This window comes from Pinus tabuliformis, chromosome X, assembly GCF_031772625.1.
Source record: "Pinus tabuliformis cultivar Carrire ecotype Pingquan chromosome X, CPIR1, whole genome shotgun sequence".
NCBI classification, from domain to species: Eukaryota; Viridiplantae; Streptophyta; class Pinopsida; order Pinales; family Pinaceae; genus Pinus; species Pinus tabuliformis.
Window position 1 is genome coordinate 159,246,102 of NC_142308.1, and position 16,613 is coordinate 159,262,714.

At 40.1% G+C, this 16,613-nt stretch overlaps 1 protein-coding gene and 1 pseudogene across 1 annotated transcript in view; one reads left to right on the top strand and one right to left on the bottom strand.

The window, feature by feature from the left end:
- The window catches only part of LOC149138942 (uncharacterized), a 58,651-nt gene that overhangs the window by 22,686 nt on the left and 19,352 nt on the right, over nt 1-16,613 (bottom strand). The gene's annotated exons all lie outside the window — the stretch shown is intronic.
- On the top strand, nt 979-12,223 carry LOC149138943 (putative GTP-binding protein OBGC2 pseudogene; annotated as a pseudogene).

Here is a 16,613-nt window from a genome sequence, read left to right on the forward strand (position 1 = left end):
CAGGGTCAAGTTGACCAAAAATCTCAGTGTTTAAATGTGTTTTAATGGCTATTTATTACTGCTGATTTTTATTTCTGCAATTTCCAGCGTTCTGTAAAATTTCCAGAATTTGTGTTTTCAGCAATATTTATTTTTTCAGCTTGTTAAATGTATGGTTATGGGAAAGGGCATTTAACTACATGAGAGAAATAAGGTGAAACTGAAAACCGGGGTGGGAAAACAGAAATTTCTACATCACCTATAGACAATCATGCGATTTTTGAGCTGCTTCAGGTTTCCTAATTTACTAATTGGCATGTAATACCATATTCTATATTAATAAGTAAGATGTTGAGATATTAATGTTCATCATTGTGGAGTTTTAGTGTTTTATATGTTGGATAAAGGTTCCATTTTTGAATGCATGTAAACTATTTCACAAAATGTCTCTATCACAAAGGTTTCTTTTGCTTTGCATTCTAAGTGTTTGACAAAATGTCAGCATGAAAGGTGTTTGTCAAATTGCCAAAAGACAATTTTAAGAAATTATTGGCATGTTATAAAAAGGGACATTACATTGGTATCAAAGTTGGTTTTTCTCGTAGCCTGAGGGGTTTTTAGTGAAAAATGCTTCCAAATCAGTTGCAACGGGAATTAATTATTTCAAGGGAAAAGGTGTTCGCAGAGTTATGGAAAACATTCAAAGGCTATAAAAAAACTGGCAAAATTGATAAATCAGGTTAGAGCATCGGAGTCACAAATGCCAGTTGATACCAACAAAAAGAATTATTATAGTGCAAAAAATCATGAAGGCCAGGAAGCAATTGAGGGAAAAGAAGATTGCAGATCCAAAGATGATAAAGCAGCAATTGAAGACCAAGAAATCAGCCTTACCAGCACAACTATTGAACATAATTCCATATCCAACAATGACACTGCAAGGGAGACAACCCTTGCTGAAGATGGCAGTTTTCTCAATTAAAATTGGGGGTCTATGTAATGGACTATGAGAAGGCACACCCAGATTTAAATGAGACAGCCAATGAGGAGAGAGTTTCTAGCCCTATTTCTAAAGGAACAAAGGAAAAGATGGGTACCAAAGAAGAATTTTGTTGCCGACTGACTCAAGATAATAACGAAGGATCCACAGGGAAGGTTAGAGATGATACAGATACTGAAAAGGAGGCTCCAGTGCTGTTTAAGAATGGTGAAAGGCTTTTGCCCACTACTGTTTTTGATAGGGGCAAGGGTAAAGATACATTTGGAATGGAAGATGAAGACTGGAAATCATAGGCAGGCAAAGATATTCAAGGTCATTTGATACAGTGCTTATTGACCAAGGTTAAAGATTCATCTACACAGATTTTGCATAACTTGGAAAGAGAACCTCATAAATATTTTGATCATGTTGTCATTACAATGTGCTTTGGAGATGGGGGGCATGATGTTGTTCTTAGCATGCTAGGCCTACAATGCAAGTCAAAAATCTGCAGAGATAGAACGAAAAAAGAAAGGGCTCATATAGACGGGATTCTGACCGAAGTTTGATTTTACCCGTGGGTGGGCATGGAGGAGATGTTGTACTTTATGCAGATGAAAGCAAAGATTCCTTACTCAAGCTTCACCAGATCAGAAGATATAATGCCAAGCGTGGAGGGAATGTTGATGATATAGGTGTTTTGAGTCCCATGCTGCGTGATGAATTTATACCACCAACACTGCGACTTCTAGTCTCTGTAGGTACTGTAGTGAAGCGCAAGCTAGGGGGAAACTTCTTGTAGACCTTGCTCATCCTCGCGACCAGATACTTGTTGCAAAGTGTTGGTGAGGAGGGATTAGCTTGCTGAAACATCACAAATTAATAGAAGTCAATTCAGAGCTGTAAATTCCAACGTCATGGAGGAAATAACGTTGGAGCTAATATGGCAAATTGTGGTAGATGTTGGTCTTATGGGACTTCCAAATGCAGGAAACTCCTCACTTTTGGCGTCTGTGACACTTGCAAAGCCAAAGATTGCAAATTATCCTTTCACAACATTGATGCCAAAGCTTGGATGCCTTAATGGGGACCCTGATTTTGGAATTTGGGGTTTTTCCTCTCGTACAACATTGGCAAACTCACTTGGTCTGATAAGGGAGGACTGTTACCCACAATTTTGTTGGTGATATCCCTAGGAGAATTTTTTTTCTCCAAGATGTTCCTCAACTGGCAGCCACCAGCTAGCTCATTGTGCCATTTCTCCATCACCTAAGCCAGCCATGTGGTCCCTCGCCCATCTACCATGATCGTATGTTTGAAGGTGGGCCTCCCAAACCTAACGGTATGCCTTGTCATTTAATTGGGTATTGTAGTTTGCTTATCATGGACATTTCTGGGCATGGATTAATGGGGGGATTCAGCGGAAAGAATGGGCTAGGTTTGTGCTCTTGTCCCCTAGACCCCTTTTGGATATTAACCTTGGATTCTAGTCTCGTGGGATCTCTTTTACTGACCATTTGGCTTTAAGGATGGTATTTCATGGGAAATCCCAATTTTGGTTGCGTGGTCCCGCTCCTTTATCTGCTTATATTAATTACCCCTTTCCACTCATTATTACCCCATTCATCATTTCTACCACCTAGGTCCACATTCCTCCATTGGGTCCACATAGGGTTAGCTCATCCCTTCCCCTTGCCCGCACCTTGGGTTAGGTCTGGAATGATGCCCCAGAGGTTGATGCAATTAAAAAGAAAGACAAGCATATTTGGCCACATTCAACAAGAAAATGTACCACAAAATGCAAAAGATGGTCGGGACAAACACATTTAGCACATGGGCAAAAGCCAATACATGAGCTCTACCCCATCATCATGGCCATCACCCTGGTTCTTGTGAAAATTCCTCAACCGGAATCCCTACTGCAGCAACCGATAATGTTTCTTCTATTTGTAAATTAATCAACCAAATTATTTGCAGTTTCCTATGGCAAGTACCAAAACATATATATTATTGCCTTCACTTTATTAAATACAACCCAAATGACATTGTTATTTTTTGACAAATGTCCACGGAAAAACCCAATGCGGGAAAACCGGTGCAACAGATCTAAGGGTTTTATTATTATGCAGTAGTAAATCTGAGTACAATTCTTGGATGCTCAACTAGCAATCCGATACAGAGAGAAACTGGACAAAATGAATGGTGAAGTGCTCTCACCTTGTCACTGGGAGAATCTAAATTTGATCACGTTGAACTGGAACCTCTGTATACCCTCTGCGTAGAACTGCATCACTCCCACGCAGTTCCTACGTCACCCTTGTTGGGTATCACATTGCTCCTTCTCTGGACCCTCTGCTGGCTAGAAAATCCGAATCTCTGCCTCCCGGTCTCACACCCCGGCTCCCGGCTACTGAAACTCGATTTCCTCAACAGGAATTCGATTTCCCTCTAAGGCCTGTGCTGCCACTGCGTCAGCTCTGCGTGGGCCAACGTCTGCCTCTCTCTGGACGTCGTTCTACCCTCTCTCTGCCTCGTACTCTCTAGCCCAAGAAAACTTTCTTCTTCCGGATACTCACTACCCCTCACTGTAAAATATCTACTTGATCAGAATTTCCACTTGAGAACTTCTCATTTCAAAAATTCAATCTCTTGATCTCTCGATGTGTTTTCCAAATGACCCTCAAGTCTCCTTAAATAATCTTCTTGTTGACATTCAACAGCCCAAATTAGAAGCTAATCAATGGCTAAGATCATTTTAGCTTGATCCTCGTCTTCTTCTAGAAGTTACACCCACAATTAGATTAATACCCATTAATATTTTTTAAATTAAGTTTAGGCCTAGGGTCCCATTAAAAAAATATTAATTATTTTAATAAAATCGTTTCTTGGTGGAATTTCCCAAAACGCTTTATGGGTTCTTTGAAATGCATGTGCCCAAGCCTCCCTGCAAAATTTGAGGCCTAGAGCACATCTGATGCTACCCCAAATCAACAATCCCTCTTAGCGAGGAATGTGCTCTAGCAATATACGTTGTTGCATACTACTTTGATTCTAAAGCATCATCCTCTGCGTTGTTGATGTCTGATATGCTGTCCACCAACTATTGCGTTGCTGCTGTAACTGTACTGCTGCGGACAGTGACACTGTCGACACTGCGTCTGTACTACAACTCCCTCTCAAGTGTTGCATCTATGCTACTGGTAGCACTGCCATTGCCAACTGCGACTGCATTGCAAACTATTGCTGCTAGCAATGGAAAAACATCCAAAATTACTGAACTAACTGTGTTCAGTATGGTAACACGTGAATGTTGAAGCCTGACTGCTGCTAGTTTCTGCGTTGACACTCTAAATCAACTACGTTGTTGTTGACGCTCTGAATCAACTACGTTGTTGTTGACCTCTGCTTTGTGCCATCTGCACTGTTGCCAACTTTGCTCTATGTTGTTCAATGTTTGGGGCTCCTAGCCACTGCAACTGTCTCCCCGACACTCCTCGGCACCATCTGACACTAATCCATCCTGCTACCACAAAACTGGGTCCGTAGCAAGGTATTGATCCAAGAGGTGGACTCCTCAAGGATCTTGCCCATCTGTAGCTCTTTCAAACTACAGTTCCAAATTAGCCCACCTCCCTCCTGGAGGTATCTCGGCTGTCATGGCGAACTACTCCTCTCTCCTCTACGCAGCACTAGACTGGCCTATGCACTCCCTACTGGAGATTTGTAGATCTGCCCCTCTTCGTTGTTGCTCAGCAAGTGAGAATTCAGACTCCTTGGTTGGAAGTCCTCTGAGGAATAAATTCCCTCGAACGTGCTTTTTCCTTCTCTTTTGATGTCTTTCTACCCAGCAAAACGACCTGCAGAAAAGACTGTGTCCCACCAGCTCCTCCTCACGCTGAGGCTTCAGCGTTGCTCCCTCTTCCCCGGCAAACTTTCGAACTTGGAGTCTTTCCTCTCTGTCGACTCACTCAGAGAGAGACTGCCTTGAAAATCAGCCCTCCAGCTTGGACTGCACAAACCCTCTTGGGTTTCGAACTGATGCCTCCTGCAGTTTTTTCGAACTCCCTCTTCTGCTCAGCGCTGGATCTACCGGCTCTACTCTTCTTGCTTCACCTGTACTCCTCTGATACCATGTGAAAATTCCTCAACCAGAATCCATACTGCAGCAATTGATAATGTTTCTTCTATTTGTTAAATTAATCAACCAAATTATTTGCAGTTTCCTACGGCAAATATCGAAACATATACACTACAGCCTTCACTTAATTAAATATTATGCGGAAACAAGAGACTGAGCAAGAAAGAAAATACCACACAAATGACACAGTTATTTTTGGGCAAATGTCCCCGAAAAAACCCGATGCGTGAAAACTGTTGCAACAGATCTTAGGGTTTTATTATTATGCAGTAGTAAATCTTAATACAATTCTTGGATGCTCAACTAGCAATCCGATACAGAGAGAAACTGGACAAAACAAATGGTGAAGTGCTCTCACCCTGTCATTGGGAGAATCTGAGTCTGATCATGTTGAATTGGAGCCTCCGCGTACCCTCTACGCAGAACTGCATCACTCCCACGCAGTTCCTGCGTCACCCTTGCTGGGTATCATGTTGCTCCTTCTCTAGACCCTCTACTGGCTAGAAAATCAAAATCTCTGCCTCCTGGTCTGAAGCATAAAAACTGATACTGAAGCAAGAAAACTAATAGCTTGGAAACTTGAACGTAAAAATACACACAGGTATTTGTAAATAATAATTTATTAATATATATATATAATTGTACAAGTGATCATAAAAGTTACAATGAGGCCCTGCTTTTATACCTAAGCAGGTGACCTTTCATGATTAGGCATGTCCCAGTCTGAAGCATAAAAACTGATACTGAAGCAAGAAAACTGATAGCTTGGAAACTTGAATGTAAAAATACACACAGGTATTTGTAAATAATAATTTATTAATATATATAAAATTGTACAAGTGATAATGAAAGTTACAATGAGGCCCTGCTTTTATACCTAAGCAGGTGACCTTTCATGATTAGGCATGTCTAAAAGACATGCCTTTCCACTTAACTAATGACTATTTAACATAACCAGTATTTAATTATTTAATATTTATATTAATTTTATTTATCTCACTTGTTATGAATTATATTCATAACATAGCCCTTCCCTTCGAAAGCTTTGTCCTCAAAGCTTTAATGTTGTCAATTTTCTTCACTTAGTGTCTGTCATCTCGATGTATACAATCTGGTCATCGTTTCGTCATGTAGCTCATCAGTAATATTCCCTAGAATTTTTATTTTATTTTTTTTATAATTATGTTGCTTTTTTTAAAATAATAATATATATTTTTTAATTTACAAAAAAAATAAATAAATAAAATTATTTTTTAAATAAATCTATATTTTTTTTAATAATATTTCTTTAACTCTAATTTTCTTTTTTTTAGTTATAAATTATATATATATACTATATAATTATAAGTTTTTTCACTTACTGGTTCACAGATACTCGGGTCAGTGGGTAGCCGCTACGTCCAGGGTTTTAAACACTGAGTGGACGCCACCCGAAGGGCATCAACACCCCTCGGCCTATTTACTGACCTAACCCCAAGAGCTTTCGGGATTCGAGCCTGTGACCTCCCATTGGCGAGGCACTTGATTTGACCGATTGAGCTAACTCTTGGGGCTTATATAATTATAAGTTATATATATATATATATATATATATAATATAATTATAATTATGTAAGTTTTTTAATTACTAATTATATAATTAATATATATACAATATATATATTTTTAATTGCATATGTGTAATTATATAATTAATTTTTTTATAACTTACGGTCATAATGTAATGAATCAAATGAACAAAAGGGACGACGGAATGAAACATTGCAGCGTTGAATAATTGGGGACCCGCGGATGGACAGAGGAGATTTTTTTTTCATGAAGTTATAATTGGCATTGCCATCGACGACATGATTTACATTAGAGTTCGATACGCTCCAACCTTGATGTGGCATTTGCTGCTATTGTAGATTCCAAACCTGGTTAACCCCGAAGGACAGATTATCAAAACCTTGCAAAGGTAAGTGCCCAAAACAACACCTGTTGCAAATATTTCCTTCAACTTCCAACCGTCAGGCAGTGAAGATGGTTTAACATGGTCCTTGGATATTGTCATGATTGTGCCATCATTAAGAATAGCAATGATCAGAACCATAAAAACAGAGCAATCAAATTCCCATATCAGGGTGATCAGCAAGAAGCCAAGCACAATACGGATTGTGATAGATACAGCATATATCGTGTAATTTTTCATTCTTTGGAAAATGCAACGACTGGTAATGACAGCATGGATAATGACACTAAGCCCTGGTTCTGTAAGTACAATGTTTGAGGCACTTCTTGCGGCATCCGTGGCATCAACAACTGCAATTCCGATGTCTGCCTTCTTCAAAGCCGGGGCATCGTTAACTCCATCCCCAGTCATTCCACATACGTATTTCATCTCTTGAAGCCGCTTCACGATCTCGTATTTGTGCTCTGGAAATACTCCAGCAAATCCATCAGCTTTCATGATCAGCTCATCGACGGGAATTGTTTCAAGATTGGGATCCTTGTGATGTCCAAGCAAAGAAGAAGATGGGTACATATTCACACCCATGCCCAGTCTTCGCCCCGTCTCTTTCGCAATGGCTAGCTGGTCACCTGTGATCATCTTGACATTGACACCAAGGTCAAGAGCACGGTGAATAGTTTCTGCACTGTCATGGCGAGGTGGGTCGAATAAAGATAATAAACCAACAAATTGCCATGGACCTCCCGGACTTTCCTTTCTCTTCTCAGGGACTTGCTGTCTGGCCACAACGAGGGATTGAAGTCCACGTTCTGCAAACTTATCAATAACTGAGTGTACCTTATTTCTCAAATCTATGGTGCAGTTGTAGAGTTCAAGGATATTTGAATCTCTAGCTTGTCTCTCTTCTTCAACGATATATAGTTTTTGTTTCCTACTAGTTTCGCCCACATCTTCTTCAATATTTTTCTTCCTTTTCCTAGTGTTTTCTTCTAAATTTTCAACACTTTGTTTCTCTTCTTCTTGATCTGTTTTTCTTCTAAATCTCTAGTGCTTTGTTTGACCTTACCTCCTAAAATTTCGGCTTGAGAATCTTCTGCAACATTCTCATCTTCAATATTATAATCATCTTGATCTATATCAGCTTCATCGGAATCATTATCTTGATTTAGATCATCATCATTCACATCAAGATCAGCTTTATTTGAATCCTCATCTTGATCTATATAAGTTTCATCGGAATCATTATCTAGATCATTTTCCTTTCAAGCTTCTTTAACTTCTGCAAATGATTTTTCTAAACGCTGAAATGCTTCTTGAATTTTACTAAACTGTTCAACGCATTCAGGATGTGAACGTAATGGCACATTGTGCGGCGAACAATGTTCAAAGACTCGCATCATTATATTGTGCGCCATGGCTCTGATACCACTGAAACATAAAAACTAATACTGAAGCAAGAAAACTGATAGCTTGGAAACTTGAATGTAAAAATACACACAGGTATTTGTAAATAATAATTTATTAATATATATAAAATTGTACAAGTGATAAAAAAAGTTACAATGAGGCCCTGCTTTTATACCTAAGCAGGTGACCTTTCATGATTAGGCATGTCTTTTAGACATGCCTTTCCACTTAACTAATGACTATTTAACATAATCAGCATTTAATTATTTAATATTTATATTAGTTTTATTTATCTCACTTGTTATGAATTATATTCATAACACGGTCTCACACTCCGACTCCCGGCTACTGAAACTCGATTTCCTCAGCAAGAATTTGATTTCCTTCTAAGGCCTGCGTTGCCACTGCGTCAGCGTTGTGTGGGCCAACGTCTGCCTCTCTTTGGACATCGTTCTACCCTCTCTCTGCCTCATACTCTCCAGCTTAGGAAAGCATTCTTCTTCCGGATACTCACTACCCCTCACTGCAAAAAATCTACTCGATCGGAATTTCCTCCTGAGAACTTCTCACTTCAGAAATTCGATCTCTTGATCTCTCAGTGTGTTTTCCAAATGACCCTCAAACCTCCTTAAATAATCTTCTCGTTGACATTCAACGGCCCAAATTAGAAGCTAATCAATGGCTAAGATCATTTTAGCTTGATCCTCGTCTTTTTCTAGAAGTTACACCCAAAATTAGATTAATGCCTATTAATATTTTTTAATTTCCTAAGTTTAGACTGAGGGTCCCATTAAAAAATATTAATTATTTTAATAAAATCGTTTAAGGGTGGAATTTCCCAAAATGTTTGTTGGGTTCTTTGAAATACATGTGCCCAAGCCTCCCTACAAAATTTGAGGCCTAGAGCACATCCGATGCTACCCCAAATCAACAGTTCCTACAGGTTCTATGAGCCTCCTTCATCAAATAGGAACCCATGATTGTCCCAACCCCTGGAGGGCAATGAACCGCCCTAGCTTAAAAGGGGGTGTCCACTGCTACATCTCATACATCATGCTCTTACCCCTTGAGCCTCGAGCAGTTAATCAAAGAAAAATCATAAAAAGGCAAAACACATATAAATAAGGGTGGAAAAATCAAGGTTGGGGCACCTCATGTATCGCGATTGCTCCTTCCTATACATTATAAACCCAAGTGTGGGCTTCCCTTTTATTAGCTACCTTTGCACCCCAGCATGTGGCCCAGGGCTGCCCCTTCCCATCCCCCACTTCATTCACCTATCTGTCACATACCACCACCTTTGAAGGATGTACCTTGAACATATTATCCCCTTTAAAAGTAGAAACCACCTAATAGGATGCTTGGTTAGCCCCATTTGGAGTTTAGGAGACACTGGCACATCTCAAAGCCCATTGTGGAAGGGCAAGCCATTATAAAGTCCCCACCTGTGGCCCATGGTTTGCAAGCTCATTTACTCAATTTCTCTAATGACTTGTTGTGATGGAAGGCTATGGAACGCATTAGATCTTATGCAGGATTGCAGATGGTCTCCATCTTGGGTTTGGTCTCCCTATACGGGGTCCTAATCCTCCAGAGGGCTACATTGGCATATGTAGGGTGTGTGTTGAGAGCCATGGGCCTCCACAGCAGTAGTTAGCACTCCATGGATCCCCGAGGATTTTCAGAGTTGCTCAAGATTCACCTATTGGACGATGAACATGCACCTGGTTCACATTTTCCCAGCCGGCCCCACAAATGTACCATACACTTAGCAGCGGACCCAGGACTTGTAGGATGATGTGGCATCACCTACACCATCATCAGAGCCCTTGCAGATGATCTACAAGCATCTTCAACTCATTTGGAGACCCATGAGATTATTATTCTCCCCCCACACCCACTGGGAGCACCATAGGTTTAGTGTTTAGAGAACAAGGGGCAACCCCTTGTCCATCACTCTTGAGAGTCCTATTCTTATTATGCCACCTATGGACCTCAGCAGGCCTCTTGGAGGGCCCTACGACATGTATAATTAATCATCTGACCTCTTAAGAGGCTTATTCTTTCATTTGTGAGCTAGTTTGGTGGGCTTGTCACCAAAAGTTAGACTATTAGCACATTATTTTACTTTTGGGGCTTATGTAGGCCAAGGAGACTGATTCAAACTCCTCATTAGTGTATAGTGGGATGAGTTCATTTGCTCATCATCACTTTGGATTGGATCTCTTCTCTCTCTTGATAATTTCGCACTTTTTCTTAGAGGATGAATTAGAGCTTTATGGATGAATTTTGATATGTGGATTTGGTTTATCTTATCTTGGAGCTTCTCTATTGTCAAATTGTGGATGGTTGGATATACTCTATTACATGTAAGTACATGCTTTTAATGTTATTCTTGTTTTACTTTGGCATATACATTGTTCTGGGATTTTCGCTATTTTTAGGGCTAATTGTTGCATGCATTTACTGCTTAAATTGTGGAATTTTGTCTCTATATAGCATTTCTCAATGTATGGGCCATGTAATTTAAATGAAATCTCCTAGGGGTAATTCTATCAATGAATTTATCTTGATAAGCTATCAACGAATTCTGCAAGATTGCTTCTCTTTGACCTAGAAGGCTAGCAAAGTAGTCTTGAGGCCTCCTTGACTAAGAACCAAAGGTCCTCACTCATGTTTATCATAGACTCCATTCCCCCAAGACTAAGCCACTGATCTACCAAGAGATGGTCACCTAAAATCAACTCTTTTTCACCTTTTCCTAGGTCTAGCCAAGTTGGTTCACCTAGGGCATCATTTTCCCGACAAGATAGCCTTCCAAAAAGTTCAATCTCCTAGCCCCTCCTGCGTTGGTGTCTCCTCAATACCTCCTCCCATTTTGAAGCCATTTTGATGGTGGAGTTGTGAGAAAAGCCAAGCCCTAACTCTGAGATCAAACTTTGCCCTAGTATCCCCAAGGCTACAACCTCTTAGGATCAATTCAACACCTTTGAGTGAATATTCTTTCTTTGATCCTTTCCCCCAACCTTGTCTAGGTTAAGAACATCATTGGTTGCTAAACTCTTACCTCCTAACCTAGGTTGGGTCCACTTGGTCTCGTGTGGTCCCATTCCTTTGAAAAGACAATTATTCAAGAACCACCCGAGATACCAATTTCAATAAGGATTTAGGGATTGGGAAACTCCTTCACAAATCATATCCCTTAAACCTAACCCTCAAATCCTTCCATTCCTCTCCTAGAAGACATTGTACCTTGCTTAGAAAGCAAGCAAACTCTATCCTTCAAACTCTTCTGGAAAGGGATCATTTGGGTCACTCCACATCCACTCATTGATTTATCCTTCATTGGTGACTCCATAATATACCGGGTCTCCTCCCATCGGTGAAAGTCCATAAATAGTAGGGAGCCTTAGTTGAGGTGACAGTGGGCTAAGTCTCCATTTGTTGCCCTTAGTCTAGTAGCTGCCCTTTAAGGATCCCCTTTAGCTCCCCTGCTAGTTTGAGCGGTAACAGGGACCATTTGGGGAAGGGTCTTGGCAGAACATTCTTAAGACACCTATGCATAGATCGAATTTTGGTTCATGTAGTTGATGCATCTACAAATGACCCTGTGCAAGATTATAGAACTCTTAGAGAGGAATTATGCATATACAACCCAAATTACCTTGAAAGGCCCCACATAGAAAGAATCGGTTCCCTTGAAGATATACCTGGAGGCGCACACAGATTGGTAGAAGGAAACAATTGTGAGGATGGGAAGTTAGCATAAATTCTGAGAGAGGCAATGCAGCTACTTCTCTAAAGCAAGAAAAAAATAGACTCCACATTCCATTGAGCATGTTAAAGTCCATTACTTCCAATCCTTTTATGTGCTGAAATGGAAACATGTAAATTCAGGCAATCTTCCTAATGACAATCTGGTTGGCTCGCTAACAGTTTTTGATGTGACTCAAAATGGAATTGAATGGCCTCTTGATAATCAAAATGCATCAAATGATCATAGGCATGGTTCAGAATCAGTCTAGGAAGGTTTGTTAAGTCGGGACGAGGCATATGAGTTATCTCTTGAAGCAATTGCAATTCTCCAACAAGTTTTTGGTCTTATGCATCGCAAGGTGGCAAATTGTGGTTGATATCTTGTAATGGTTTTATATCAAACTGGAGGTATGGCAGGAGCAACAATGTAGCAACACAAAAAGCTTGTCATAATTGAGTGTGTGAAAATTCGGCTAACCCTGAATCCTATTGTAGCAACTAATGTTAATTCTTCTAATTGTTAATTCGATTAAACAATTTACTTCTTGTGTGCTACGGCAAATAATGAATTAAATCCACTGCAACCTTCACAAATAAAATACTGCAGAAGAAATAAAAACGTTGGAAGTAATAGATGCACACACACAAAATACACCGTTATTTTTGGACTAAGTCCCCGGAAAAACCCAACTCAGGAAAACCGGTGCAACAGCCAAGGGTTTTGATATTATGCATTAGTGAAAATCTCAGTACAAACTATGGACGCTTAAACTAGCAATCCAAGCAAAGAAATAACTGGCAATAATAACTAGTGAGAAAAATTTCTCACTCCACAGGTGATCCAGCATTGACCTCAGCTCGAATTGAGCTACTCCTTGCTCCTTCTGCGCAGTCACTGCGTCAACCTAAGCAGCTATTGCGTCCTACAAGCTCGGAACTGCGTCTCCTCTCACTGTCTTGTTAGCTATTGTCTTGGAAACTGATACTTTTTGCCTCCGGACCCTCTGCCCAGCTTCTGGCTCAAAATTTCTCCTTCTCCCCAGCAAAACAAAAATCTCCCCAAGAGGGCTCTGCGTTGCCTCTCTGTGGCAATCACTGCCTCTCTGCAATGTACTCGTCGGAACTGGAAAAGCTTCCTCTGGCCTCACTATCTCTGCCCCTCTCTCACTGCTTCAATCTCACTGAATCACCTCGGCAACTGAATGTTGCTACTCTGGAGATCGATTTCCCAGCAAAATCGAATGCTCAACTGATTTGATGTATTTTCTCCAAGCCCCAACGACTTCTTCTTATAATCCTCCGTTGAGACTTCAACGACCACGATTAAATCTTAAACGATGGCTAGGATTAACAAGAAATCAATCCATGTACTTTTCTAGAACATTCTCTCCATGACTTAATTGATTCTAATTAATTAATCATATTTACTAAGTTTAGACTTAGGAAATATTAAAAAACTGACTAATAAATCTAATTAAGTCGTCTCTAGGTGGAATTTCCAGAAACTATTTCTAGGTATTGGAGAATACATGTATTCTAGCCTCTCCACCAAATTTCAGGGCTAGAACACATCTGATGCTACAAAAACTAACAGAGTGATGCCTTGGTCTAGATCATCCCGATAAAGCACACATGAGTTTACCTCTAGAGACAGGAACCCTAGATGATTTAGCTCAAAGTAAAAGCCCTGATGATTGGACATTAGGTTTATGGAATTGTATTGAATTATATGAACCTGGCATAGGAGCAATGGTGATGGCAGATGGTAGTCCATTGGTTACAGTACCACCTCCAAAGATATTGAGGGAATTTCTTTCACGCTTGATTATGGTATTGTTGTTGAATATGGTATATGCAGAGATGATACTTGATCAGCTGAACTTGTTGGAGCAAAGGATCACTCTATACCTGGTGCATGATCTTGTTGGAGTTGTATCAGATGAAAGGTTGCTTGATCTATTGGATTCAGCCTTGTCAGCTAATGCTACCAATACTGTAAGAAGAATCTGAGAGTTGATAGATGCTGGCATTGAACCCATGGCCTTGATGTCACAATTGGCAACTCTAATTATGGATATTCTAGTTGGCAGTTGTAAAGCAAGAGACAACAAACACAAGGGAACATTCTTCCACAAACATGCTTTGACAGAAGATGACCTAGAGAAACTCAAAAGGGCTTTGAGGATACTTTCTGAAGCTGAGAAACCAATGAGAGCTTCAAATGACTAGACAACATGGCTGACAGCAGCTCTTTTGCAATTTGCCCCCTCTTGGTCTCCTCTATTTCTCAATTTTGCTAGTACAAGTGCAATTCAAAGCCTAATAACTCTAAGAAATATAAATGTAAGAGAACTGTTGTTAAAATTGGTAACTAGGGCCAAATTCCACCTTAGGACAGCTCATATGATGGAGATGATTATTGCATTGGATTCCTTTTTTCGAGAAATCCAATTTTGATATAAATATCATCTCATTCTGACAAGCAAAAATGGAATTTTGAATTTGTTCTCTCTCATGCACAAATTGTCAAGGTCGGCCTCAACCAAATGTACGCTCATGAAGCCCAATAGATGTGTCTCCTCACCCTCAACGAAGTGTATAAATAGGAGTGACCTCTCTCTCATTTGGACATCACTCATCTCATCACACATCTCTCTCTCCTCTCTTGATTGGTTCGTACAGCTTGGAGATAGCCTTCTCTACTTCGCATGTTTGAAAGGAGGACAAATTTCTAGGTTTGTTTGCTGGCCAAATTTCAGGAAAACATAACAGCGTTGACTTGGGTGCCTTTGACCAGCATTGACTTCATTCTTGTGGGCATAATTCCAATTTTTGAAGGCCACATTTATTGGCACAGTTTTCAAGGAGTTTCGGACAGGTTGAACGAGTTGACTTCAGCGTTGACCTCTGATTTCACTGCAAAATTTACAGCAGTGTTTTCTCTCTCCTTTGACTGGTTTGACCAAGCTGTTATGGGTTGACTTTGACCCTCTTGGATGGTCGAATTTATCTACTCTTGACCGAGCTGCTTGGAGGACATTTTGAAGTTGCTTTGACCACTGTTGGCTTTCTAGTTAGGGTTGCAGTTGATTGTTGATTTGACAGGACTGTTTTGGGCATGTTAATTTGACATGTGTACTCTCTCTCTCTCTGCTACACTATTGAAGGATAATAAGAAGATTTGATCAAAGGGTTTCCGCACATTGGGGTTTGTCCCTGGCATCCACCATATCTTGTGTCCTCTTGTCTTGGCTTGTCTTCTGCACATGTTTTTATGTTCTATCTGCATTTACTATCAATGTGTTTAATTTAATGTGATTGCTACTGGATGTCATTGGGATGACAAGGAACATTGAAGCAAATTGCGCTAAAGCATAGAACATACCATTGTTATCTAAAATTAATATGGTATCAGAGCTCAGGTGAAGACATCAAGATGGATAGAGGGGAATCCATCGAATCCTACTTCATGAGAATTACCAAGACCAAGAATGATCTCCTGTCTATTGGAGAAGTCATTGGTGACAAGGAGCTTACTCTTATTGCACTTGGAGGCCTTACAAGAGAATGGGATGTGTTCAACACTACCATCCTCAACAATGATAGGATTACAGAATTTGATGAATTGTTGGCTAGATGCACTCAAGAAGAAATAAGGATGATGGAAAGAGACAAGCCCTCAAATGGAAACAATCCTACCACCTTCTCCGCTCATTCTAAGAGAAAGAATAACGCTGGTCCAAAAAATCAAGGTCAAGGGTTCAAGTCGGGATTCAAAGAAGGAAGAAAAGGAAGATCCTTCAATTGTAACAAGTTTGGCCACTTCACTAGAGAATGTCCTCACAAGAAGGATACTCCAAGAGATGATGACAACAATAACAACAACTACAAAGGCAATGGTAATCAAAGGAACAACAGGAACAAAGGAAAGAGGAATGCTCCCGCTGCTCGAAATGGAAATGGTCGTCCTCCCAAGAAGTCGAGAAACTCCAGGTATGAAGAAGTTAATGTTGTAAAGCAAAAAAAATTCTATCTTATTTTTGCCCTCACCACCGCCTCTCCTCCGGATACATTGGATCATTGGTTGATTGATAGTGGTGCCTCAAGGTACTTCACCGAGTACAAAGAAGCTCTCTCAAACTTGGTTGAAAAGAAGACGAATATGGAGATTATACTTGGGGATAATGCCACTTATCCCTTGAAAGGAATTGGGATTGTTACTCTTCACTTAAATCAAAGTCAAACCCTCCACTTACAAGAAGTACTATATGTACCTGATCTGAAAAAGAACTTGGTCTCTTTTTCTGCAATGGAAGACAAAGGTTTCAAGGTGACATTCATTGATGGCAAAGTTCATGTTTGGCAAAAGAACCCAAGAGATGCATTCACTCTTGGATTCGGGG